Source organism: Coenobita brevimanus, chromosome 70 (assembly GCF_032717465.1).
Source record: "Coenobita brevimanus isolate Jiangsu-jjx chromosome 70, ASM3271746v2, whole genome shotgun sequence".
NCBI classification, from domain to species: domain Eukaryota; kingdom Metazoa; phylum Arthropoda; class Malacostraca; order Decapoda; family Coenobitidae; genus Coenobita; species Coenobita brevimanus.
Window position 1 is genome coordinate 15,373,290 of NC_137023.1, and position 27,532 is coordinate 15,400,821.

The window sequence follows — 27,532 nt, forward strand, 5'->3', positions numbered from 1 at the left end:
TGGATGAGCAAATCTGACATATAAATAGCAGTGAAAGTCCAAAGTGGTCCGTATATTGCAGCGACACGGGACGGAAGAGTTGGAACGCTTTTCTCACAAACAGTTTGACAGCATGAGGAAGCTACGTAAAGATCTGGTACTACTAATGTTAAGTAAACTCGGAACCATGTGAATTTTTAATGCAGAGGAAAAAGAACCAAAGACCGGAAGCTTCCAAAAATCAGAAAAAAATATTTAACAAGAGTGAGCCCACTTCAAGATCCGTATGAGATTGGAGAAGTAGTCACTGTGGCAGCAGTGGTAAAGAATGTTACTGGAGAGAGAGAGAGAGAGAGAGAGAGAGAGAGAGAGAGAGAGAGTGTCACTCTTTTCCTGGCAGTGTCACACACTGGTAATTGGCTCATGCAAATGAACTTGGCATGGATGCCAAACTACAGAGTCACGATGATAAAGGTGTGAATGTGTGCTTAGTTTTTAGATAACCAAAAAGGGCACTAATTGGAACGCTTTTTAGGTGGATTGTTCCATTAATCATTGGTATCGCTGGTAATAAAAACACCATGTGCCATTTAAGTAAATTTAATCTAATATTAACCCGTCCATTACTGATGATATTTCACACCAGTAACTGATTACTGAACAGACGAGTTGACATGGAAAATAGTAATATAAGTCCTATTTAAGTCTAAAAGCCTCTCCTAGCCTTAATATGACCGGCTGAAGATGGAAAAATAGAATACAAACAAAGCCACTGAATTCAAGTGGTGAACCTTTCAGGCCGATGACCTTCTTCTTTTTTTTTTTTTTTTTTAGTTCTTAGACTTGCCGCCTCCAAACGACATTAAATAGTTTTGAAGTTCCTAGGAAAGATCAAGGTAACGAAGATTATACCTAACGACTCCCGTTTGGAAATTTAAATTGAGGGTGAATAAAATCGTCTTAACGAAGACTATACCTAACGACTCCCGTTGAGAAAGCTAAACCGAAGGTGATTAAAATCGTTTGCTGCTATAACAGTAAGTGAAGGAAAAAAGAAGCACTCAGAGTGCAACACCCGTGCCCTCCAACTGGGCTGAGGGTCGGATGTTTGGCTTTGCCCTGTAGCCTTGATTTCCGACAGTTTACTCGCAAAGTCCAATTCCTTGATTCTTATTAGATATTATATTCATACATAGACAAACAGGTTCATTTTTCACAATGCTCCGTGACCTTGTCATTTATTTAATTGCTGTTAAACTTGAATACTGTTGTTCTCCCCTGATCCCTAAGTTTTCCACTCAGGGTCGTCATCTGGGGGGGGGGCAGAGAGGGGCGCTCGTCCCCCCCAAGCTTTCTGAGGGAGCCTCCAAATCAAGTACAGTTAATGAAAAAATATAAGGGTAACACTGTGAAATTAAAAATAGTTTGTGTTTAGCCTTAATACTTTTTGAGTGAAACATATCGTGTGTGTGTGTGTGTGTGTGTGTGTGTGTGTGTGTGTGTGTGTGTGTGTGTGTGTGTGTATGTGTGAGTGTGTGTGTGTGTGTGTAATAATCACAATAATTTACTAGATATATCAAAGGATGTCAATGTAAATATGTTCCTAGCCAGCTGTTTAGTTAACTTCAGTATCCAGTTGCTTTTTCTATTGTGTTATGGCTATCATCTATCTATCAATCTATCTATTGCCAGACACCACAATCCCGCAAAGGGTGGCCATTTGACACTGAGTTAGTTGTTTTACAGGGAGGGGCACCAACCCTCCACCAACCCACTTGTTGACACGTAGGGAGCACGTATGGTTTCGTTATATGGTTACCACCCAGCGTTGTAAATGGTTTCTTGGCTTACAGGAAACCATTTGGCTTGTCACTCAATGTAAAGCCACCTGTAAAGGAAAGAAAAGGAATAAGAAGTGACAGGAAAGATAGGAGAAATAGGAAGAGAGGAGGGCAGGCACAGAAAAAGAATGATAAAAGCTAAGGAAGCAGGCAGCACTACATCAAGTGAGTGGATGATGGTAGCCACCACCTACCACATCTGGCTATCATAAATAGCTTTATTCATCTTAGGAAGTACGTACCTGTAGTTAGGAGTCTTAAGAGTTCATTTAGATCAGTGATTCCCAAAGTGGACGTTGCTTTACTGGATGAAGAACTTGAAGCTCTACAGGCATCATCATCCTATACTGTATAGTGGATATATATATATATATATATATATATATATATATATATATATATATATATATATATATATATATATATATATATATATATATATATTCCAACCAGTAAAGCAACTAACAATACTGACTTAGCCACTACATCATCCTCTAGTCAAGACTCAGATTTTATTTCTGTTGATGAACAAGAAGTCACATTAACACATACTGTTGCACTGATCCAGGATCAAAAAGATACATAAGACGGTACAAACACATCAAAAACTCCAGCGACTCAAGCAGTTGATATATCTAAGTCCCTCTATGATAAACTCAGTCAACAAAAACTGCCAAGCTACTCAAGCAATCAGAATAATAGGAAACTGAGAAGTCCCTATTTTGATTTATTTTCTTGGTTAGAACACCCGGTCTCACAAGACGCGTATTACTGCTGATGTAGGTACTTTGCTGGAGCATCTGTTCGTAAGGAGGAAGGATTAGGTAGGACACCGTATATTGATGTTGGAACAAGGAAATGGAAAGATACCAGTACTCTTCTTAAACAACATCACGCAAGTGAAAGACACATTAATAGTATGATCGCTTGGTCTAACGTCAAGGATATTCAGTCAGGGTCCACTCAGTCTGTAGCATCTTCTCTATCTTCAGGTAGGCTACAAGAAATTGAGGACAATAGGGAACATGTAAAGTTACTTTTAAAAGTCACTGCATTACTGGTAAGGCAAGGCCTATCTTTTCGTGGACATAATGAGGGTGGTGATACATTAAATTCAGGAAATTTTGTAGAAATTCTTCACCTAATTGCTGAATCAAATTCCTCTCGAAAACAAAAGTTAGATCGACCAGAATGAGTTGACATCAGTTGCTGGAAGACATATCAAGGACATAATTTGTGCTGAAGCACAAGAAGCCAAGTACTTTTTAGTTATGGTTGATGAAAGGAAAGACTTGTCAAAAAAGGAACAGATGGCTATTCTTGTGCAGTACTTTAGTGAGGGTATTGTGAAGGAACGTGTCATTGGCACCTATTACATGGAAAAGGTTGATGCTGCAAGTTTACCTGATTTTATATATAGGGAGATACAACAATCTGGTTTCTATCTATCTATCTATTGCCAGACGCCTCAATCCCGTTTGGGGTGGCCACAAACAAATCGCCTCCAAGTCGCCCTGTCCCCCGCCATTTCACTGCCCTGCTCCCATCTCACACCCCCCTCTCTCATATACCTCTCCACCCCATCCCTCCATCTCATCCTCGGCCTCCCCCTCCCTCTTCCCCCCTCCACCTCACTCACATACACTCTCTTCGTCAGTCTATCACCCTCCATCCTCTCCACATGGCCAAACCACCTCAGTGTGTTCCTCATAACACTTCCTATCACATCCACATCCACACCACAACGCTCCTTTATATCCTCATTCGTCAGCCTGTCTCTCCACGTGACTCTACAGGCTCCTCTTAAATAACTCATTTCCACTGCTCTCACTCTTGACATGTGTCCTTCCAACAATGTCCAAGCTTCACTTCCGTACGTTAGAGTTGGTATCACAATACTGTCATGTAGTAACTTTTTCACTTCCATGCTCACTTCCCTGTTTCTTATCACTGCTTTCAAAGAACCAGCAACCTTTCTTCCCTGCTGTACCCTTTCAAGCACTTCACCCTCCAGACCTCCATTCTTACTCATCACACTACCCAAGTACTTAAACGTACTCACATTTTCCAATTCCTCACCATCCAACATCGCTGTACATTCACTAACTTCACCTCTCTCAAAGACCATCACTTTACTCTTCCCTACATTCACCTTTAGATTCCGTTTCTTACACACTCTCTCAAACTCATCCACCAAGCCTTGCAGCTCCCCTTCGTCTTCACTCAACAACACAGTATCATCTGCAAACAACAGTACAGGGAGTTTCCAAACACTATCCTCTCTCACCAGGGCCACTCCAACATCCACTACCCTACCTTGTACCTCTTTTATTACCCCATCCATGTACAGATTGAACAACCATGGAGACATGACACATCCCTGTTTCAACCCAACTTTCAAAGAGAAAAATTCACTTAGTTCACCATCCACACGCACTGCAGCCTTCGCACCATCGTACATACTCTTCACAGCATTCAACAACTTCCAATCTACTCCATATATTCTTAACACTTTCCACAATCCTTGTCTATCCACCCTGTCATATGCTTTCTCCAAATCCATGAAAGCCGCATACAACTTCCTTCCCTTCTCTAGAAACTTTTCCACTAAAGATCTAAGAATGAATATCTGATCTACACAACCTCTTCCCTTCCTAAAGCCTCCCTGTTCTTCTCCAACTAATTTCTCTGTTCTCTCCCTAACTCTGTCTATAAGTATCCTACCATACACTTTTCCTATTATACTAAGAAGACAAATGCCCCTATGATTACCACACACTTCTTTTTCCCCTTTTCCTTTGTACAAGGGAATAATTATACCTGACTTCCAATCCTCCGGGACTCTACCTTCCTCCCAGGCCAATCTGCACATCTACAACATCCATTCTACTACTATCTCTCCCCCATGCTTCTGCATTTCACCACACACTCCATCAATTCATGGGGCTTTCCCCGATTTAACTTTCTTCATTGCTTCCACAACTTCTATCCTACTGATTTCTTCCTGTCTTCTCACCTCCCTCCTTCTCCCAGCCATTCCCCGGCCACTTATACTCGCATTACTTCCATCCCCTACGTTCAACAATTCCTTAAAGTGTTCTCTCCATCTGCTCACTTTTTCTCCCTTCTCCACTAGTAATCTACCATTTTTATCTTTCACTCCCCTGCTAACTTCATTTCCACCCTGTCTTACTCTTTTCACTTCTCTCCAGAACATTTTCTTACAGTCCCTCCACTTTACACTCAAAATCCTTCCAAATTCCTCATCCACTCTCTTCTTACTCTCTCTTACTAATCTTTTCACCTCTCTCTTTCTTTCCACATAAAACTCCCTCTTCCGCCTTTCAAACTTCGTCCATGCCCCTATTTCTCATCCATTCATTGTATGCTTTCTTCTTTTGTGCCACAGCCTGTTTCACCTCTTCAGTCCACCACGCTGTTCCTTGCACCCCCCTCCGTCTTCTCTTCCTTCCACACACCACATCACATGCTGCACATATTTCTCCTGTAAATATCTTACACACACCTTCCACGTCTCCCATCTGCTCCAATTCATATTTGCCCAATCGTTCCTCCACTTCTCTCTTATACTCTGCCTTTTTCTCATCCTCTTGTAACCTTTCCACTCTCCTTGCAACTACTCCTTCCTCTCGTCTTTCCCTTCTTCTATTCCTCCATCTTACTTGCATTCTAATTCTGGCCACCACCAAGTAGTGGTCAGAAAGTCCACTCCCCCAGCCTCTACACACTCTTGCATCCATTACACATCTTCGCATCCTTTCATCCACACACACATAATCAATCATTGCCTTCCTTTCATTCAGTTCACCACCCACCCTTCTCATCACGCGCCATGTACACCTTTGAATCATTTTATGCCTGAAGAGGGTATTGGCTATCACCAACCCCCTCCCAGCACAAATGTCCACTAACGCACTCCCATTCTCATCTATCTCAGCAGGCACACCCCACTCACCAACTATTCCATCCACCTACACATTCCCAACTTTACCATTCATATCACCAATCAAAAACACTCTCTCATTCCTTCCAAACTTTTCCATGCACACTTCCACATTTGTCCAGAACTCTTCTCTCACTCTTCTAGCACGATCTTGCGTTGGTGCATACACACACACAATCGCCCACATTTGTATTCCAACTTTCAACTTTACCCACACAATCCTTGACCCAACTGATCCATACTGTCTTATGCTCCTCTTCCATCTTTTACTCACAACTATACATACTCCTTCCTTTGCCCTCTCATTCTCACCTACTCCTGCACATATACCCCATCCATACTCCCATTCTCTCACACTTTCTCCTCTCCATTTTGTTTCCGTTATTCCACATACATCCACTTTCGCACCCTCAAGCACCTGGACAATCTCTCTCTCTTTCACCTCATCATTCGCTCCTCTTACATTCCATGTACTCATTACCAAGTCCTTTGTCCGGTCCTGGGTCGTCATCGTTTGGTCAGTCTTTGTCCGAGGCTTCTTGTTTGTTTTTTTAGTTAGTTGTTTTCCGGGGAGGGGCACTAACCCTCCGCCAACACTTTTAGTCGCCTTTTACGACAAGCAGGGATATTGGGGGAGTATTCTTGAAAACCCCCCTACCCCCAGGTAGTGTGGCTCAGTGTTATGATGGTGCTAGTGTAATGAGTGGATGCTCTAGCGGGGTTCAAGCAAGACTACGTGATAAAATTCCCCAAGCAGTATACATACATTGCCATGCACACAGACTGAATTTAGTACTGGGCGATGGCATAAAGAATACCAGTGGCCTCTCTTCAGTTTTTTCAATTATTAACACACTTTACACATTTATTAAACAGTAACACAGGGAATCAACTTTTCACAGAGGCACAGAAAGCAGATCTTCAGGTTTTGACATTAGAAAGACCTACTGTAACTAGATGGTCTTACTATTATAGTTCAGTATCAAAGGTTAAGCTTCGCTATGGAAGTTTGCTATCAGTGCTTCATAGTTTCAGAGGTTTCTGATTCAAAAGCTGCGGCAGAAGCAAATGGATTGTACAAATAGTTAGTCTTTCGGGTTCGTAATGGATCTATATATTACTGAACAAGTCCTTAGAGTTACCAATAGTTTGTCAGATCAGCTTCAAGCAAAGGAAATTTTACTATCTGAAGCTTGCTGTCTCATACAGTCAACTATTAAGGAACTGCAGGTCTCGAGAACGGACGAGGCTTTCTCTGATATTTTTGACAAAGCTAAAGATTTTACTTCAACATATGAAGCAGATACCAACCTGGAATCAGATTAGTTGAGCAGACCTAAGCCTAAGAGAACTCAGAAGACTTCATCAGGACTAAAGAACTTCTTAAATGATTCAGCTCTAGAGAGAAATGAGGTGAATACATGTATTGCTCCAAAGACTGAAATAAAAAAAAATATTTTGACAAATGGATTTCTCTCAGAGCATGATATTCGCTTCACACAAAACATGCCCCTACTAGAAGCAAGGAATGCATTTGAATGTAGTTCCAGAGACCTTCTAGAATAATATGAGAAGCTTTCTAGTATAGTATAGTCTTACAAAGATATAGACATAGATGAAATTCTTCTAGTTTCCCAAATATGTGTTGCAAAAAGACATTTTCTAAGTAAGAGTGACAAACCAACGAATCTGTTTTAATTATATGAACTCAAACCATTAGATTGTGCGTACAGTATTCAGAAATATGAAAATTATCAAAATTCTTCTCATCCTTCCAGTAACTACCGCAGGCAATGATCGACTTTTTTCAATACTTAGCTTAGTCAAGACATTTCTAAAAACCTCAATGAGAAATGATCGCTCAAGTGACTTGCTACTTACGGCCTCAGAAAAGGAACTTGTTAAAAATCTTACCTTTAACACCCTGGTTGATAACTTTGCAATGCAGAGATCACGGAAATATCCACTGTTGCAATAGTTTATTCATTTATCAATGCAATAAATATAAGTAGTTTAATTTTCAATTTCCTTTAATAAATTCTCAAATTATTATATTCTTCTTACGTGAGCCTCTTCCAAATTGAAAAACCATCATTTTATTTCTCCCGCCTCTTAGTGTACAGCTTACTTTCTCACATTACTTTATATGGTTCATGGTATTTTGGGGGCTAGTAAGCTAAAAGCTTTCCATTTTTAATTCATTTGCAAGTTTACATCTTTTCATTCTCAATTTTGTATTAATTATCTTTTCATTGGGCTGTAAGAATGAAGACAGTTTAAGCTTTCACCAATACAAATATTTTAATTGCTGTTTGGTCTATTATCCACGGTCATTAGCGTACAATGCAGTGATATGTACTTTACCATGCACTTTAAATTACATATTCAACTTCACACAGAAATACTGCCAGTGCTAGAATATCCATCAGTGTATTTTTCAGGAAGTAATTGGTTTAACAAATAATTATATACAGTGTATATATTTGTTTACTGCTTTCATTCTCTAAATACAGCTTTGGATGTGGCTTCAAAATGCTCACTTGCCACCCCACCCATGTGGGGAGGTGGGAGTAGGGGGGGCTCCTAAATAGCCTATGTCCCCCCAAGGAAAACTGAAATGACGCCCCTGTTTCCACTAGGTTAGGGTCAACTCAAATCAAAAGTGAGTTGACATTCCTCTGTCACCCTGGACTTTAACCTATCCACGTGACATGGTCCCTTGATTGTTCTTGCAATAGAATTGTTTTATTCTTGCCTTATCCTCAAACCTTCCTGCAAGCCTGGTCTAAATCAGAGAAAAATTGTTTTAGTTGACATTGCTATGTGGCTCAGACCATTGACTATTGTTCTAAAAAAAAAAAAAAAAAAAGAGGGGGAAGCATATTTATGAGTGGATCCTCAACCTGTCCGTCAAGTTTGTCTGAACCTGGTTCAAATGTGTTTACTTTGTTTAACACATTCGATCCGAAGTTCGACTTAATCCAATGACCTACTGAATTACTTCATTCTTTCCTTCCCTTCAACCCTTCCCCAAAGTTTAGTCTAAACACAACAAGCCGGTAGGCGACGATGGTTTGCCCTAACCTAAGCAGTCCTATCGAATTTTAGCCGCTGCTGTTCAGCCTGTACACACAAAGGAGGACCCTTATCTGTTTAGTGTCAAAAAATGCCATTTCTCGCCTCTCCTCGGACACAAAGTAAACCACCCAGAAAACAGAAAAAACTATACTTGCATAAACACACTAAACATCAAAATATTTGAAAAAAATAAAAATAAATTGAAACCACCCATATTATGTACTGATTTGGAGGTGTGAAAATGTGGATATTTCTTAGTGCGATGTGCTGTCACTTCTCTGTTTATTTTTCACTGGCGTGTATGCAGTCATTTTTTTTTTTCGCGCTTCATTGCAAAGCATACTTGAGGGAGACCGGACTGATGAGAGTGATGTGACTTTTGTTACTAAATGATTACGGTTTTTATCTAATGTATACATGTATATATTTAATTATTAATTAGGGTTGACAGTTGACGTATCGGAAATAGCTCCTGCTTCTGACTGCTTCATTTCTGATATTGATGTCCCCTATATTTAACCACGTTCCTCGCTTGACAGTCACAGTGGAAGTGTGCAATATAGAAAGATATTGGGCATTTGCAGTCGATGGTGTTCTGTTGGGCGAGGTACTACACTTTCTGTACATATGTAAATGAATTCCATCATCTTGAATAAGTTATCTTAATTAGGGTCGACAGCTGATGTATATGGAATTATTCCTGAATACTCAGGGTCTCTTTCATATACTGATGTCCCCTACATTATTTTCTGCCTCGACTGACAGTCAGCAGGTGATGAGTACAGGTATGTAGTGTAGAATGGCATTACGTATCTGCAGTCGATGGTGTTCTCTTAGTCGAGGTATTTTTATCATCACTCTAGGTTTAGCTATTTGTCTTTTTAGGATTTAGTATACAGTAAGTTAGCGATTTGTCTGTTAGGTCATTAGTTTAAGGGTCTTTAGGTAAATTAGGCATCTTTTTTTCCTAACAAATATTGTAAGGTCTACAAAATTACCAAAAAATAAATGCAATATATATATATATATATATATATATATATATATATATATATATATATATATATATATATATATATATATATATATATATTTCCCTTAATGACCAGGGGCTTCGGCCCCAATGGTCAAAAGGCAAAAAAAGAAAAAAAAAGCAAAGTATAGGATGGATTTAGGAAACTAAAAATTGCATTGTCAGGTGTGCCAGAAATTTCTTTTCGAGTTTGTAAGAAAAAAATGTTCAAAATGTAAAAATGGTGCCGAGGCCGGCCACTGGATCCTGGCAACTTCCGGACATACAGCCACGGAGAGGCTAAGGGGACCATTGCTCGGCAACAAGTGGTTGCCTGGCAACCAAAACCTTGCCGACACACCTAGGTCATTGGCTGGTCATTGTGTTCGGGTTTTGTCAGAATCGGTTAATTCTGAAGGGTCGAAGTGCCTGTCACAATTAAACAAGACTGGTAGGGATGCTGAGGCCAATCTTTGCAGAGTTGCCACTCGAAAACTACAGGAGAAAGGGGAAAAATGGATGGAACACTTCCGACAGGGAATGATCTCAAGATTGCATCCAAAGAAGTCAAGAACTTTCTATGCCCATTAATAATGTGTCTACAGATCAAAACGCGAAAAGTACAAAAGGCGTTTTTACGCCCGTTGCTAGGCAACGAGCAGTTGCCTAGCAACCACAACCATGCGAAAACAACTAGGTCATAGGCTAGTCATTGTGTCCAGGTGTGCTCGGAATTGGTTATTTCTGAAGGGCAGAAGTGCCTGCAGCAAATAAATAAGAAAAAAAAAAAGAATACAAGACTGCAAGAAAGAAACCGCGACTAACAATTAGGGCAGCATGAATCTGACCAATAGAAGTTCTTCAAGTTGATTTTGCTTAATACAAATTTAACCTAACATTGTGACACTGATCTTCGAAAGCGAGAGCGAGTGCTTATACACGAAATCTTACCTATCAATCAATCAGTCTCTATGCATATCTATCAGTCTGTCTATCTATCCATCCATCCATCTATCTCTCTATCTCCCTTGCAGCAGGCAGCATCTTGACAACTACGCGCAGGAAAATGTGTGGAGGTCTGGCAACTGGTTGGATGCCACATATGCAGCTCTCCACCCAGTTAACAGGGGCACCCACTTACTTGGTTAGGAGGCTGCCACTCAGTGTAGAGTAGTCACTCAACCTGGGAGCAATTACTCCTTTAAGAGGCAATTTTGCCTTTTCCGCAGATCTCTAGCTACTGTATCTATCTATTGCCAGACACCTGAATCTAGTAAGAGGTGGCCACAAACAAATCGCCTCCATGTTGCCCCATCCCCCACTATTTCGCTGCCCTCCCCCAGCTCACATCCCCGTCTCTCATATTCCTCTCCACTCCAACTCATCCTCGGCCTGCCCCTCCTTCTCCCTCTCTTTACTCCATTTGTCTATCTGTCTATATCCATCCAATCCAAACGTCCATCTCTCTCTCTCTCTCTCTCTCTCTCTCTCTCTCTCTCTCTCTCTCTCTCTCTCTCTCTCTCTCTATATATATATATATATATATATATATATATATATATATATATATTTTACGTGCTACGTTATATTGAAAGCGTTTTGGTTGGTTACATATCTCACCCTTATATTTTGCAAATAATTCACTCCTAAGCTGCCTATATTGTCTAAAGGAAGCAAAATTAATATGAAAAGGATATTGTATTAAGAAGCTAACACTGTACACCCTGAGTTTTTTTCTTTTCTTTTCTTCTGGTTTTTCTAAAAAAAAAAAAAGGCAAAATAATCCAATCTAGTTTCATGTGTAATATAACCATAAGATTTGTCTGGTGTTGTATGCGTCACATTCGTATATATTTATGTCGTCATATCTTTGTGTTTCACAGTGTTTTTTTCTTCTCGCCATTAAAACACACTGGCAGTGATACACCACCTTTTCCCTTTAAACACTACTATTACTGTATATCATACTAAAATATGTTGCTAGAAATTACTGCAAAAGTCGGGCCACACGGGAAATTTTACGTGGCAAGAACGAGAGATTACGTTTCTCCTTGCTGAGCATGGAAGAATAGTATTTTCGTATTTCCTTAAAGGCACTTTTGAACATGCAAGGCAGTAAATGCAGTTAACGGTGCTTGGGATTAAGGGAAGCGAAAATAACGTCGGGATGTAGCGTAGACTTCACAACACCCCCAATGAGCAGTCTGAATACAGGTACCTAATCTGCATACAACTGCACGGCTGCCCTCGCCTGCACCCCTGCCACCACACTAATTTGGCTTAGCTAGTAATTATGGCTTCCTTTGCTCTAATATATGCACATAAATAGTCCCCATTTGCACTCTAGGCTTCGATAATGCTTGTCAGAAAATAACTAACTCTTCTGTTGCCATGAATGCCCTTAGGTCTAAAATTTGGCAAAATCCGGTGTGTGTGTTTGTGTGTGTGTGTGTGTGTGTGTGTGTGTGTGTGTGTGTGTGTGTGTGTGTGTGTGTGTGTGTGTGTGTGTGTGCGTGCGTGTGTGTGTGTGTGTGTGTGTGTGTGTGTGTGTGTGTGTGTGTGTGTGTGTGTGTGAACAAATCTACCATTACAAAGTTTTAATCGACACAGTTTTGAATCCTTTGACTATTAGATATTTCCTCAGCCATACAGTATACTTATATGTTGGTCATAGTCTGAATAAGTAACTTAATGTTTACACAGAGGACAAAAATGTTAAGTTACACAAAGCTTCATAAATACGGCGCCGGGTATTCGCTACAGATCAAAATATAACACCTTGAATAGGATGTAGTTTCTTTTATTGTGCACTTTCACCCGCCAGAAGATTGTAATAATCTCTGTTAATTCCCTGTGTAGGGAGGGAATTTAGAGGCGTTTGTAAAGTCGTATAATTAATGCCACTGAGAGAAGGCTTCCCTCACCACCACTATTAACGGCTATTACTTTTCACAAACGCATAGGTGTACAGAACCATTCTATGCACATACACCAATACTATTACACACATGACGATAAACTATTAGTAAGCGATGAAATCGGTAAGTAAACATCTACGGTATTTACATAGATACATAGTTACCTGCATATGTACACTGTCATCATCACCATATTCACCATCAATATGTTTACAGTTTTATTGGGTAGTCACAATCAACCCTGCATTTCCTGAATAGTAAGTTCAAGTTGCCTCCGGATTGGATTACATTTTTATATGCACAAAAGAAACAAAGGATGCAAGATATATTCGTTCATTTCGAGATAACTACACATAGCATTTAAAAGACTTAAGGATCCCCATTCCCTCCCGATTTAAATAAAGTAGTCAGGTAATAGCATAACTAGAGAAACGTCCTCGGGCTGAAGGAATGAACTGGGTAAAGAGAAATGAGAAACATGAAAAATGAAAAACACAGTATAGGAGAACCATCAGTGGAGTGCTCAGCGACAATGAGCCACACCTCCATTTCTTCACATTTACATACTTAGGCACAAATGGAAAATGGAAAACAGTGCACTTTATCCCATTCAACCAGAGGTCTTTTTACCCCCTTGCCGTTATACTCTTTTCATTTTTAAATCTGCAACAGGTTTTTCGAATTAGAGGGTTCAGTAACCCTTCTCTACTGAGGGCCTTTCCATAGTTGAATACAATTGTTTGGTTGGGGCAAGAATCTAATAATAATAAAAAATAAAAAAAAGGACATCGACATGTTCAAAGAGTTAACCGTCCCCTTATTAAAACCGGACGCAAAGGGGAATGTGAACCCCCTAATTTTGAAGCCATTATTAAACACATGATAGAAGAAACATATGACGCACAATCTCTTTCCCTCTTAGCAACCTGTATTATACAAAGTGGATTGCCCTGATAATTACTCCAGGGTGGTTAAAAATTGGCCACCATAAATTATCGGTTTGCTTACAACTTCGTGCTGTCAGCTTTAACAAAGTATTCGTAAGCCTGACACCACAATCCCTGAGGTGTGGTCACGAACAGATCGCCCCTTTTTGGGCCTGTCCACCATCAGGCTGCCCTCCCTCAGTCTCACCTCTCTTATTTTATACCTCTCCATCCCGTTCTTCAACATCATCCTGTGTGTCCTGATTTCTCTGCCCCTTCACTTCCCTAATATACACTTTCTCAGTCAATTTCACTCTCCTTTCTTTCCGCACTGCCATAGTGATCTCTGGGTACTTCTGATATTTTCCAGCAAATCTAAACCAACATTATACAGAGCTACCGAACTCCTTCATTTGTTTGTCTGTCTTCCCACTAATTCCACACATAATAAAATTAACTATAGAGCATATGATTACTCAAAAACGTTTGGCCACTCACTCCACTTCCCTCGTACCAATGTGTGCACAAGTTTAGTTGGTTTTGCATACAAGATTTTATATTCTCTTGATTTTTAAGTCGTGTTTTATTATTGGAAGGTTGGAACACATACTTGATATAGTGTTACCTTCAGATGGCTACACTGAGTGACAAGCCAAAATGGTTTCTTGAAAAACAAGGAACCATCTACGATACTGAGAGATAAACATATAATCCAATGACGTGTGTGGTTTACTAGATTAAGGCGCTGGAACCGGACTGAGGCTGTAAAAGTTCGTGTCCAATGGAGGCTTGGACTTTATTGCTCAAAGTCACTCGAGGATGTTCAAGGTTGATCACCTTTGGCTTAAATGTTCGGGCTGTATAGCCTAGCGGCAGGCTCCTATACTCCTAGTGGAACAAAAAGTACTGGTTCATGAAAGAATTAATTCCTTTATTAAGACTTGTTACTGTTGTGCGACTCTACTCAACGTATAATATGTTTTCGCTCTAGAATTATTACATTTTATCTTCAGTTATATTTTTAATCCAAGAGTCTTTCATAAACTGAAGAATACATCTGCCCTCAGACCAAAGGGGTAAATCTTGATACTGCATTCACTTAACAAGGTGATTTGTAACTGAAGAGGTTTCCGTTGCCTAGCGACTCTTAACTGCTGGGGACACATTATTAGATATATATGTTATAATATCAGGGCCATTAGCCTAATTAAGTTGCACTATGATGATTAAACTGAATTGCTGCACAAATTAGCTTGGCGAGGACTAAATTTGCAGTGTTTCCCTTCTGCAGTCTATTTATCTTCGAGTAAATGAAACAAACGAACGTTTGGAAAAACAAAAGTATATTTGGTGCAGTATAGAGTATAAAAACATAAATTTTCTCCAATAACCATTGCCTAAGGGCCGTACTATAAAAACTAACCGCCAATACTGTCGAATGTGAGCGTCAGGCGTTTTTGTTCTTCGAACCAAAATAAATTTTCAGCTCACGCCAGGCGCCCATTACCTGGTCAAGGCGTACAGTAGTACTGGAATGTGACAGGTGGACGAAAGCCACTAGGGACCCTTTTTTCGTGTAACAAACTTGAATAGATGAGATAGCATATATTTCTTCATTTACAAGCAATGAATAATTATCGCCCGCCTTTACCAAGGCGGAACGATAATGTTTTTGCCCTCCTCTGTGTGTGTTCTTACCTACCTAATTGTTCTTACCTAATTGTATCTTTACAGGAATGAGTCAAGCTCGTACTGTCCCGTGTCTTAAACCATATTTATCTAACATATCCTTAAATTTGTGAATTGTTTTGGCACACACTATTCCATTCGGTAGTGCATTCCATTGATCAATTGCTCTGTTTGGGAAACTGAATTTCCTTACGTCTTTATCACCTCTCTTATGCAATTTTTTGCAGTGTCCTCTTGCTGATGCTTCTCCATATGTTAAGTAATTATTTATGTCTATTTTCTCCTTTCCTGATATGCATTTATATAGCATTATCATGTCATCTCTTTTCCTTCTCTCCTGTAGTGTTGGTAGATTCAGTTTATTTAGTCTTTCTTCGTAGCTTAGGTCCCTTAAGCTTGGTATCCATCTTGTAGCGGCCCTTTGAACTTTTTCAATCTTGTCTATGTGCTTTTTGAGATGAGGACTCCAGACTACTGATGCATATTCCAGGGTTGGTCTAATGAATGATGTTATTATCCTTCTTAGCATGTCTTCATTTGTGTATGTGAATGCTATTCTCATATTTGCAAGCAGTGTATACATGTTCCGTACCTTCTCGCTGATGTGGTCAGCCGGAGATAGTCTGTTATTGATAATCACACCTAGGTCTTTCTCTCTTTCTGATGTGTATAGGGTTTTATTTCATAACTTAAAATCCCAATCAGGTCTTTTTCCACTTTTACCAAACTTGATTACATGACACTTGTCCACATTGAATTCCATTTGCCATGTACTACTCCATTCATGAAGTTTATTTAATTCTTCTTGTAGCTCTTTACAAGAGTCTGTGTTAGTAATTCTCCTTTGTATTTTTGCATCATCTCCAAACATATTCAGATAGCTCTCATTTCCAGTGTTACTGTTTATATCATTAATATACACTAAAAACATGATTGGTGCCAGCACTGAACCCTGTGGTACCCCACGAGTCACTTCTTTCCATGATGAGTAGTTTCCTCTTAGTACTGTCCTCATTTCTCTTTTTATGAGAAAGTCTTGCATCCAACAAAACAGTTTGCCTCGAATTCCTCCTTGATGGTACAGTTTCCATAAAAGTCTTTGGTGTGGTACTGTGTCAAAAGCTTTCTTGAAATCTAAATAGATACTGTCCACCCATCCTTCCCTTTCCTGTATTGTGTTTGTTACTCTGTCATAGTAGCTCAACAGATTAGTAACACATGATTTTCCTTTTCTGAAACCAAACTGTCTTTCTGTTATGATACTGTGTTCTTCTAGATGATTTACCCAAGCTTTTCTTATAAGTTTTTCTAATACCTTGCTTACAACACTGGTCAGTGATACTGGTCGGTAGTTGAGTGGATTTTGTCTATTTCCTTTCTTGAATAAGGGGACAATATTTGCTTTTTTCCAAATATCAGGTAGTTTACCTTGACTCAAGGATTTCTTGAAAGTTAAAAATAATGGTTTACATAACTCCTTTGCACATTCTCGTAATACCCAACATGAAATTTCATCAGGACCACTTGCTTTTCCTCTGTCTAATCTACTTAACTCCTCCTGTATTACTTTTTCTGCTATTTGTATATCTGGTAGTATGTGTGGATATGCGTGTTCCACATAGTCCCTCTCAAAATTTTTTTCTTCTGTAAAAACTAATTGGATATTCTTATTTAGTGCTTCACAAATACTTTCTCTTGTGTATAAGTGATTCCCTCGTCCGTAATGGATTGTATTATATATTTTACTTTAGTTTTGCTTCTGATATAGCTGTAAAACAGCTTTGGTTGATCACTACTTTTATTTATTATATCCTCCTCAAACTGTTTTTGGGCTTCCCTCCTTATTCTTGTATAGTCGTTTCTTGCCTGTTTGTAATTATTATACGCCCTTTCACTATTGTGTCTTCTGTATCTATTCCACAACAAATCTCTTCTTTCATTTGATTTTTTACATTCTGTATTGAACCATTTCTGTATTTTCTTATCTGCTTCTTTGTGCTGTGGGATGTACTTCTGGACTCCTATTTCATAAAATTCACAAAATTTTTTATATATAGCATTTAAATCTTGTCCTCTAAGCTCATTTTCCCAATCAACTTCTAAGAAATATTTCTTTAGGTCTTGATAATTTCCCTTTTTATAGTTTAGGCTCTTTTTGTAACTTTCATTGCTGTTTACTATGTCATATGCTATCCTGGAGTTATAATTTAGTACTGCATGATCGCTTTTGCCGAGTGGAGGGTGATATATTAAACTGTCAATATCATTTTCTTGCCTTGTAAATATTAGATCTAGCACTGAAGGTACATCAAGTCCTCTTTTTCTGGTGGTTTCCCTCACATGTTGCGTTAAGAAAAACTCTTGTACGAGATCCAGGAGCTTTTGGTCCCAACAGCTTTCTTGGCTATTTATGTCTAGAGTATTCCAATTTATATTTGTATTGAAGTCCCCAGTTAGTATAATTCTTTCCGATTTCTCTTCCATTTTATGTAGCAATGATCTTACACTCTGAATTGTACTCTCTGCCAGGTCCTCATATTCGTCTCCTTCCCATGTATTCGTCTCTTTCCCATGTGTGTGTGTGTGTGTGTGTGTGTGTGTGTGTGTGTGTGTGTGTTTTACCATTGCCTGTGTATCTGTTACCGTTATAGCTCATGAACGGCCTGAGCTATCAAGATGAAACCTTCAGGGAGTTCGAAAGTGGGATCTCTGAACCAAGGTCAAGGTCACCAAAATGGCTACCAAAAGTCAATAAGTTTTCATCGCACGCCGCCGCCCCCAGGGGAATCACCTCCGACCCCCCCGGGGGGGCCTCCCCCGACCCCCCTGGGGGAGACCACGTTTATAACTTGGCCAACAACATATTCTGGCAGTCGATTAGTATTCGTCTCCCGAATGGTTTTTTCTTATTCTGAAATTAAATTGTCTTTGGGAGGTTGAAGTGTACGAGAAATATAAGGCTATTTATGAAATTTTAAAATACCAAATCTTTCTGTAAACGCATGCGAGTAAGCAAAACTTCAGAGGTGGTAAGATGACGGTGTCGTGCATAATTTTGGAGTTCTGGTAGTATATTAGCTTTCAATTTCAGACTGTCTTTCTAATTGCCCAGCTGATTATTGGGACGGTAGCATCTCTTAAAGTTTGTGTGTTAACCAGCTCAGTGCTGTAGTTATCATATATGCGGGCAAGCCAATAAGCTCCTGCCTCCAGTCCAGCAATATCTTTGCGTGACAATCTTAACACTGAAGAACCATGAAATAAACGTGTGTGTGTGTCTGTTGGTGTATATACCACTATATATATATATATATATATATATATATATATATATATATATATATATATATATATATAAACGTGTGTGTATATATATTCATACATACATATACACACACACACACACATTGATAGATACATATATATATATATATATATATATATATATATATATATATATATATATATATATATATATATATATATATATATATATATATATATATATATACGTGTATAGTTGATTTATGCAACTTCTGCAATGGTTGCTAACATAATGAAAGTCGGCCAGCAGTTCGCTGGGCACAGTACTGCTCCTCCCCATCCCCCTCCATATAAAAGGCTTAGTAAGTAAATAAAGCATAAGAACAGTACATACCATATTATATTTCATGCCAGGATGTAGATAGAGCTACTAGGGTTTGGTCAGTGTTCGTAAATGGTTAGTTAGGTTTGTATTTTTGTTCAGTTTAAGTGTGCCCGTATAGTGTAAGTTATATGAATGGATAAAAAATAGAGTAAGTAAAATTCTCATCAATAACAACAAATATATGCAATTCCTTAAGCTTTTCACTGAAACGTGTAGTTCGTATTGGCACCAAAGTAAATCAGTAAGCTGAATTAGGTAAGATAAAGCTAGGTATGTAAAGTTAACATACGTAAGAGAGTGACTTGGTTGGTTATGATGCTGACTAAAGTATTTACCAATTTCGACAAACTGCATGAGAGCTCCCATTAACAAACGATGAAAGTTTTACGACAGGATTATCTCTCGTGAGTTCTTAATTCATTTATGACACCTAGATTCAGCAAAAATATAATTTACGTTACGGAGGACTATATGTCATTCATGAAATACAGTTTGCGAAAATAAGTGCGTGAAGTTAGATTTCCTGACATCACTGATTGCGTCGAGGGTCGATTGGGACCCTAAACTCATTCGTCTCAAAGTGATTTATGTAACTTAGAATAAGTAAAAGTAAGTTAGGTTTGGTTCAGTGTTAAGATGCGTCAGGTTAGGTTACCTTATATTAGGCTAGGTTAGTGCTGATGAACGATCAGCGACGGATTGACTATGAAACTGAATCAGCCAAAAAGTCCGACATGGCACGTGGTCCCTTGCCGTGGTTTGCTCGTAAAACTTGTGGTTTTATAACTGATATCTTCAAATTAACGAAAATCCGCAACTTTCTAAAACTATCACAAGGATAACTACGTTATAATTTATTGGATAAAACAAATACATTGTAAGTTTCACGCAAGGAAGCTGCTCTCCTGCAGTTTCACATTTCATTCATTCATTGCCAGACGCCATGTATCCCGAACGGGGTGGCCAAGGGCTTAGAGTTAATTATTTTACAGGGAGGGGCACTAATCCTCCACCAACCCCACTTGACACGTAGGGATGCCAACAGCATCTGGTATTCCCAGGCGGTCACCCATCCAAGTTCTAACCAGACCCAACGTTGCTTATTCACATCATATTTAAATGGAACACACAGATTTGAGCATAAGAATGTTGACTAACACAAAATTTGTTTCTAGAAAATTTGTTAGTGTAACAACACAGGTTATTTCATAAAATTCACAGTAAAGAAAAAAAATTAAAACTACTATACCTCGAAGTGTTTTTCTATCTCAAAAGCTGTTCATACTTATAACTATCTTCAGGCCTTAGGAAATGGCCTGTGCAGTGCATATAAAATAAAAAAAATATTGAAATGGAAATGATAGTTACTGTAATGAAGGAGTGAATAGGGAAGGAAAGTCAGGAAAAGAGGTTTGAGTGGAAGGATTATACAAAAGCATGAAAGAAGCAGTTAAACAGTGACTGTGACAAGCAGGAAATAAAAAGTAGATAACTATTTAACAAAGAACACCAACATCAAACATATGAACAGTTATGACACAGAAATGCAATACAGTAAACATTAAAAGTGGATAAAACAGAACTGAATGAAAGTACTTTAGGGGTGGAATATTTTCTGGAAGAAGTAAAGCTCATGTAGCAGACTTAGATATAAATATAAAAGAAAAAAAAAGAAGGAAATACTGTACCAAGTAACGTAAGTCATCACTGCATGCTGTCTGAAAGGAAAATTAATAATCAAGAATGTAGGTACAGTACCATAGGAGTATACTAACTGAGCTAACCTGGAAATTTACTGTCAGTAATAAGCGAGACAATGAAGGTGGCAACAGTGTAGGGAAAGAAAACTATTGTCATATACAGTATATGAACTGAATGAACAACTGCATTCAGTGTGGAAAGAAATTATTGAAAAAATCTGGAGGAGTGCTACGGCATCCCTCAGGTGCTGGTGCTGCAATGGATGTCACCATTCCACCAGCTTTATAAAGAAACACAGCATTCTGCATGTTGAAAATAATTTTGTAATAACTCTATATTCACATCTTGCAATATAAATTTAGGAACATAGGATGTTTTTGCCGCATAAGCAGAGCTGCACATAATCAAGCTATACTGCTGTATAGCTCCTGATTTGTGGGTGACACGAATGATTCCATGGAAGTCTATAAGGTATACAATATCTATAAGGTATGCATGACCAATAAGATATGCAATAATACATTAACTTCGCTAGTATAAATTCAAATCTAGATATCTTCAACAATTATTTCACTTAAATAATGGCATAAAGAGGAAAAATCATACTTCAGGCTTAGCCTATACAGAATACCTGAATCTTGCCCGTAAATGCATCCTCTGTGTGCGTTTAACTGTTAGTTTTTCCAGCTTCTAACGTTAACTCGTATATTATTTTCTTCGTTAAACTAACCGCTTAGAATGTGTTTAAACAATAAACATTCACAATTCGCGCACAGTTAGCGCTCATGCAGCATATTCTCGCCAAATGTAGCAACTGGCGCGGCATTCAAATGCCTGATTTGGGTTTCGCAGAGGCCGGGAGTCCAGATTATTTACCTTGCCCGGACGGAGTCCAGCGAGGTATTGTTTTTGGTCGAGTTTGTGTGTGTGTGTGTGTGTGTGTGTGTGTGTGTGTGTGTGTGTGTGTGTGTGTGTGTGTGTGTGTGTGTGTGTGTGTTTGTTAGCAACATTTCGGAAAAGCGGCTGAATGAAATTACATGAAACTTTCAGGATATGTGAGAACTGGTCCCAGAATAAGTGTTTACATTTTGGAGGTAATCAAGTGACCTTGAAAGGTCGAATTCATGGTCACGGATTTTCAAAGGGCTGTAACTTGAAACCCGTTGAAACCAGAGATATTTACTAATAAGAACTTACGGAAACTCATGGGCTTTAATTTGGCATCATGACCTTTGACCTTGAGCGACCTTGAAAGGTCAAATGCAAGATTACGGATTTTCAGAGGAAGTAACTTGAAAACATTTGTGCCATTACCTTAGACTTTAATCATGTACTGTACTGACAAAAAACAGCCGTAATGATTAAGTATTTAAGAGCAATAAAATAACTGCTGTTGGGCGAAGTTTGTTGTGCCTTGCACCACTTGTTTGTTTGTTTGTTTGATTTATATATCTTTGTTAACAACTTTACGGAAAAACAGCCAAATGAAATTACATGAAACTTTTAGGATATGCAGGCACTGGTCCCAAAAGAACGATTAAATGATGAGGGTAATTGAGTGACCTTCAAAGGTCAAAATCAAAGTCACTGATTTTCAGAGGGATATAACTTGAAAACGGTTGAAAATATATTTACTCTTATTAACATACAGGAACTAGTAATATGGGCTTTCATTTGGCACCAAGACCTTTGACCTTGAAAGGTCAAACTCAAGGTCATGGATATTCAGGGGGCTATAACTCGAAACTCGTTGAAGATAGAGATATATACTATTACCAAGATATAGGAAGTCTCATATGGGCTTTCGTTTGGCAACATGACTTTTGACCTTGAGTGACCTTGAAAGGTCAAACACAAGATCACTGATTTTCATAGGGGTAACCTGAAAACTTTTGCGCTATTACCTTAGACTATAATTGTGCACTGACACTAAATGGCAGAAACGAATTAACATTAACCCGCCCCGTCCCGACCACTTTTCGACCACTGGTACCCCCCAATCCCGACCATTTTTTGACCTTTTTTTTTTTTTGCTTAAACTTTCGCTTTTGGTCAGAAACAATGGTCGGTGGCAAAGAAATTGGTCCCCGGGGTCCCTAATTAGCTTAACCAGGTATGCCTTGGTCCCACCTGGCCCCGTGTTCTCCCTAGACGGTCTGAGCCTCAAAAGTTTTCTATGGTATTATAAGTCTGGGAAACCAATGAAAGTAAGTAGAAATGAATTTATTACAAACATAAAAACATGTGATAAAAGAGTATATTAGATTTTATACAAAAATAGAGCACAAATAAGCATTGTACCATCGTGCGAAACGAGCAAAATCGGCCAACTTGGTCACGATGAATCGCTAACATTCTAAAATCATGATACATATAATTTTTTTTACTTACATAATACTTCTACAATAACATTATACCATTATACATTTTATTGAACTGTTTTTATTTATTCACAGGCCTTTTGATAACATTTAGCGTAATGTTAGCGCTTATTTACGTAGTGAGTGAACTTGCTGTGACTGTTGTTTCAACTCGTATTGTGCTTTTTCTACTTACATAATACTTTTCTAATATTATTATACACTTTTCAACTTTATAGAACTGTTTTGAGATTATTTCAGGCCTTACGTAAATATATAGTGTAATAATAGCGCATAATAAAACACACGGTGAAGTCGCTATGACAACTATTTCAACTTACAACCTATTTTTGTACTTATATAATAATTCTCCACTAACATTGCACGTGTAAACACTTGATATATTTGATATCACTTCATTTCTGAACTTACGATGAAACTGAGCGTCATATTTGCGCGTACTTACACAGGGAGTGTTATCGCGATATCATTTGTTTCATCTTACACTAGTAATCAACTTATAAAATACCTTACTACTAACATTACAACATCTTCCACTGTATATAATTCCTATCACATACTTACTGACCAGAATGTGGGTGTACTCGTGACATCAATTATGACAACTTACAGTAATGTTCAACTTCTACGTTTTATTCATGCTAACATTACACCCGTTTCCACTTTATTTCCTTGCTATCACATATTTACTGACCAGATTTACACAGTGGGTGTAGTTTTGATAACAATTCTTTCCACTTACACTAATTCTCATCTTATACATTATTTTTCTGAAAAAATAACACCCGTTTCAACTTTATATTTGACTTAGCACCTACTGACTGGCCTTAACATTATCATGAGCATCATTTCGCCTTCCCACACAGTTTCAGTAGTGTAGGAAATTATGATATTCCTTGAAACAAGGCTGAAGGCACAACGCAATATTGCACTCGACACACTCGTATCTTGTGTCTTTTCTCTGCGTGGATGATCTGACTGTCGAATGCCTACATACATGGCAGCGACGCTGGGATTTACGACGGTTTGGTTCGGAAGGGATTGCGCTGGGGTAGTGGCGTCCTGCAAGACGTAGGGGAGTCTGAGCAGCCCGGGGGGTGTGGGTGCTGTGTGTGGGTCTGTCCTGGGCATGCTTGGCGATTATTTCACGTGCCAGCTCCCTCACAAACCCCTCAAAGGTCTCGGATACTCCGGTGGTTATTGCGTGCAGGTAGTGGGCGTTCAGGACCGTGATGTCGAGCAAGTGGAAAAAGAGTTTTTTGTACCACTTCATCGTGGTCCTGGCACAGTCAACACTTGAAATCATCGAGTCTGACTGATCAACTTGCCTCATGTTCAGATTATAGGCAAGTACAGACTCGGGTTTCCATACGTTGCGCCTCCTCTCGCTACGGTGATCCACGGAGTCTGTGCGGTGCATCAGGGGGCTGTGAACAGTTGATAGGAGGCAAACTTCCCTGTTGTGGTTCCACAGGGTTGCAAGGATGTTATTGGCCTGGAAGAAAACACCTCGTTCTGTCAAGTTTCCTCCCTATCTTGACCATATGGCGACGGTTTCTCTTGACTGTACCACAGACTCCGGTGTCGTGTTGGTGGAGGAACCTAGCGAGAAGAGGGCTAGTGTACCAGTTGTCCAGGTACAACACATGACCACGATAAAGGTACTCTTCTATCATTGTCTTCACCACAGCCCCAGAGAGTCCTATACTCCGATCTTCTATTATATCTGTCTGTGCGCCCGTGTACAAGACTGTCTTGCACATAACCAGTCTTACAGTCACACATAACAAAGATCTTGAACCCGAAACGGTGTCTCTTGCTGGGTATGTACTGCCTAAAGGAAATATTGCCTCTCCACAACACAAGACTCTCGTCTATGACGAGGTCTCTGTAGGGATAAAATGAGGAGCGGACCATTTCCCGTAAATGATCAAATACCAGCCTAATTCTCCTCATTTTATCGGTGTTATTTGCATTGGCTGGATCATCTGCATCAAAAAAGTGGACGCGGCTGAGAATATACTGAAATTGGTTACGACCCATCACCTTTCCAAAGAAAGGTGTGAGGATGATTGGGTCAGTTGTCCAGTAGGCAGGAATTTGGTTTTTCCTCACCACACCCATCAAGATAACCAGGGCCAAAAATAGGAACATCTCTGAAATAGTCACGGGATAGTCATACTGTTCGGAATGCCTGCTCGTGGTTCCCAAACGTTCCCTTTCACGGCACTGTGATTGTGAAAAAATATTCGTTTGTTCAACTATGCGCCCAACAAACGCCTCACCAAAGAACAAGTTGAAAAAATCCAACCGTGACGAACCTGCATTTACACCTGGAGCCGTGCAACCTGACCGCCACTCCTCAGTGAAAGGGTGAATGATGGGAGTAAAATTACTCCCATCTTCCCAGTTCCACGTGACACCACCGTCTCCAGCCACGTCACCATCGTCCCCTTCGTCAGGGTGGGGAGGTGAGGGTGGTGGGAGAGGTTGGGGAGGTGGAGAGCGGTGCCTCTCATCACTCGCACTTCTCTTCCCTCTCCCTTTTCCTTTACCCTTTCCCTTCCCTTTCTTTCCTTTCCCCACATCCTGGAGCTGTGGGGAGGAAATTTGGGAATATTCAGGGGCGAAAGAAGTGCTGGGGAGTGACTCCACCTCCTCTCTCCTAGGCCTACGAGCACCACGTGCTCGTGCTGCCTCCCTCACACCACTTGCCCCTTCACCCTGCACTACCCCCACACCACTCTCACTTTCACCCCGCGCTGCCGCCACAACACTTTCCCTTTCTCCCAGCAATCCCACCACACCACTTGCCACTTCCCCAGACAAAGTACTTTGACCATACTTTATGTGTCGTCTCGCCCCACCTTCTGATCCTCGTGGTGATATTTTCTCTTTTCCCAACCACGCGGCGATATCACGTCCTAGGCCTCCGTCATCCTCATCGTCCTCATCCTCGTCCTCATCAGATTCGGGATGGAGAGATAGCTGTGCACGTGGTTGGGGAGCAGGCTGGCCTTCCCTTGCCTTATGGTATGTCACATACCGCGTTTTTTGGGGCGAAGGGACCTCCTCATCACTGCTACTTATTTCTTCCTCTGGCTGGACGTAATCGCGATCCACCACATCATCATCGAGTGGAGAATCACTGTCTCCAGTGAAGGCTTCCAGGACGGATGCGATTTCCTCGTCTGATAGACCTTTCCGCGCCATGTCTGACCTGGGTCACTGCTAGCAGGTGAGTGACCGAGACAAGGGCGAGCGCGGGTCACGCGGGGTCTAGGACGCTGCCCGCCTGGCGGCAGGTAGGGGAGGCTTGGGTACCCGGGCGAAACGAAAATCTCGCGCGAATTTTGAAAATTGTGGAAATTATGAACCTTGCAATTGCAGGACGTTGAAGTACGTCCCTGGATTAGCTGTGACAAAACGTGAGGACGTGGAAGTACGTCCCCGGGACGCCGCGGGTTAAACAGTAATAAAATAACTGCTGTTGAGTGAGATTTGCTGTGCCTGGCACCACTTTCTTCTTCTTCTTCTTCTTCTTTTCATAGTAAGGATGATTGGCAGTAAGAAACTTCTGACGACTACTGTAAACGTCGCCGTTCGACCGCCGGAACTCTTGGATTTTATAGTACGGCCCTAACAGAGGCGCTAGCTAATTATCCATTACAGTGAATATAACCATTTCTTGTAACAAACAGATGTGTTCCAAACAATTTGTGCTGTAAACTGAAAAAAAAAAAAATAGTAATGATGAACCTGAAGAGGAAATCTTACTATAATATAACAAGAATTTTACTCCTCAAACTGATCCGACCAGTGGAGGAGAACAAGAGAGAAGCCAAATAAAAATTAATACATCTCGAGATGCCTGGACACTGCATTTAACAGATGGAAGATTATAGGCAGTATGAAAGACCGACTCAGAAAGACAAATCCGAAATTGACCACCTGCATTCATGTTAGACTGACAGTACCAGTTGAAACCTGCCACAGAATGTTACGCATGTGGCTAGATAGTGTGGCTAAACGGCTGTGGTGTGCCTGCCGTAATGATGCAGGAATGGAAGCAAAGAGTTTGGAAGAAGAGTAATTAATGGAACAGAGAGAGAGAGAGAGAGAGAGAGAGAGATGGAAGGGGGTGGTGTCATTGAGTGATTGGGAGTTGCTGAGACAAGAAGTTTTTAAATTCTCCATGCTTAAAAGTGCTGATTGAGCCCCCCCCCACACATGAAAGGTACACTCCATTGACGACCGTATAAGATTCTTATAGAAAGTCAACAACTGAGCTGGGTTAAATAATGGATGGAGTCGGTCCGGCACAATAATAACCTCTGCGATGCTGTTTGGTACAGAAGTATTGTGATCCCTACAAGACAGATCACGAGAAAAGT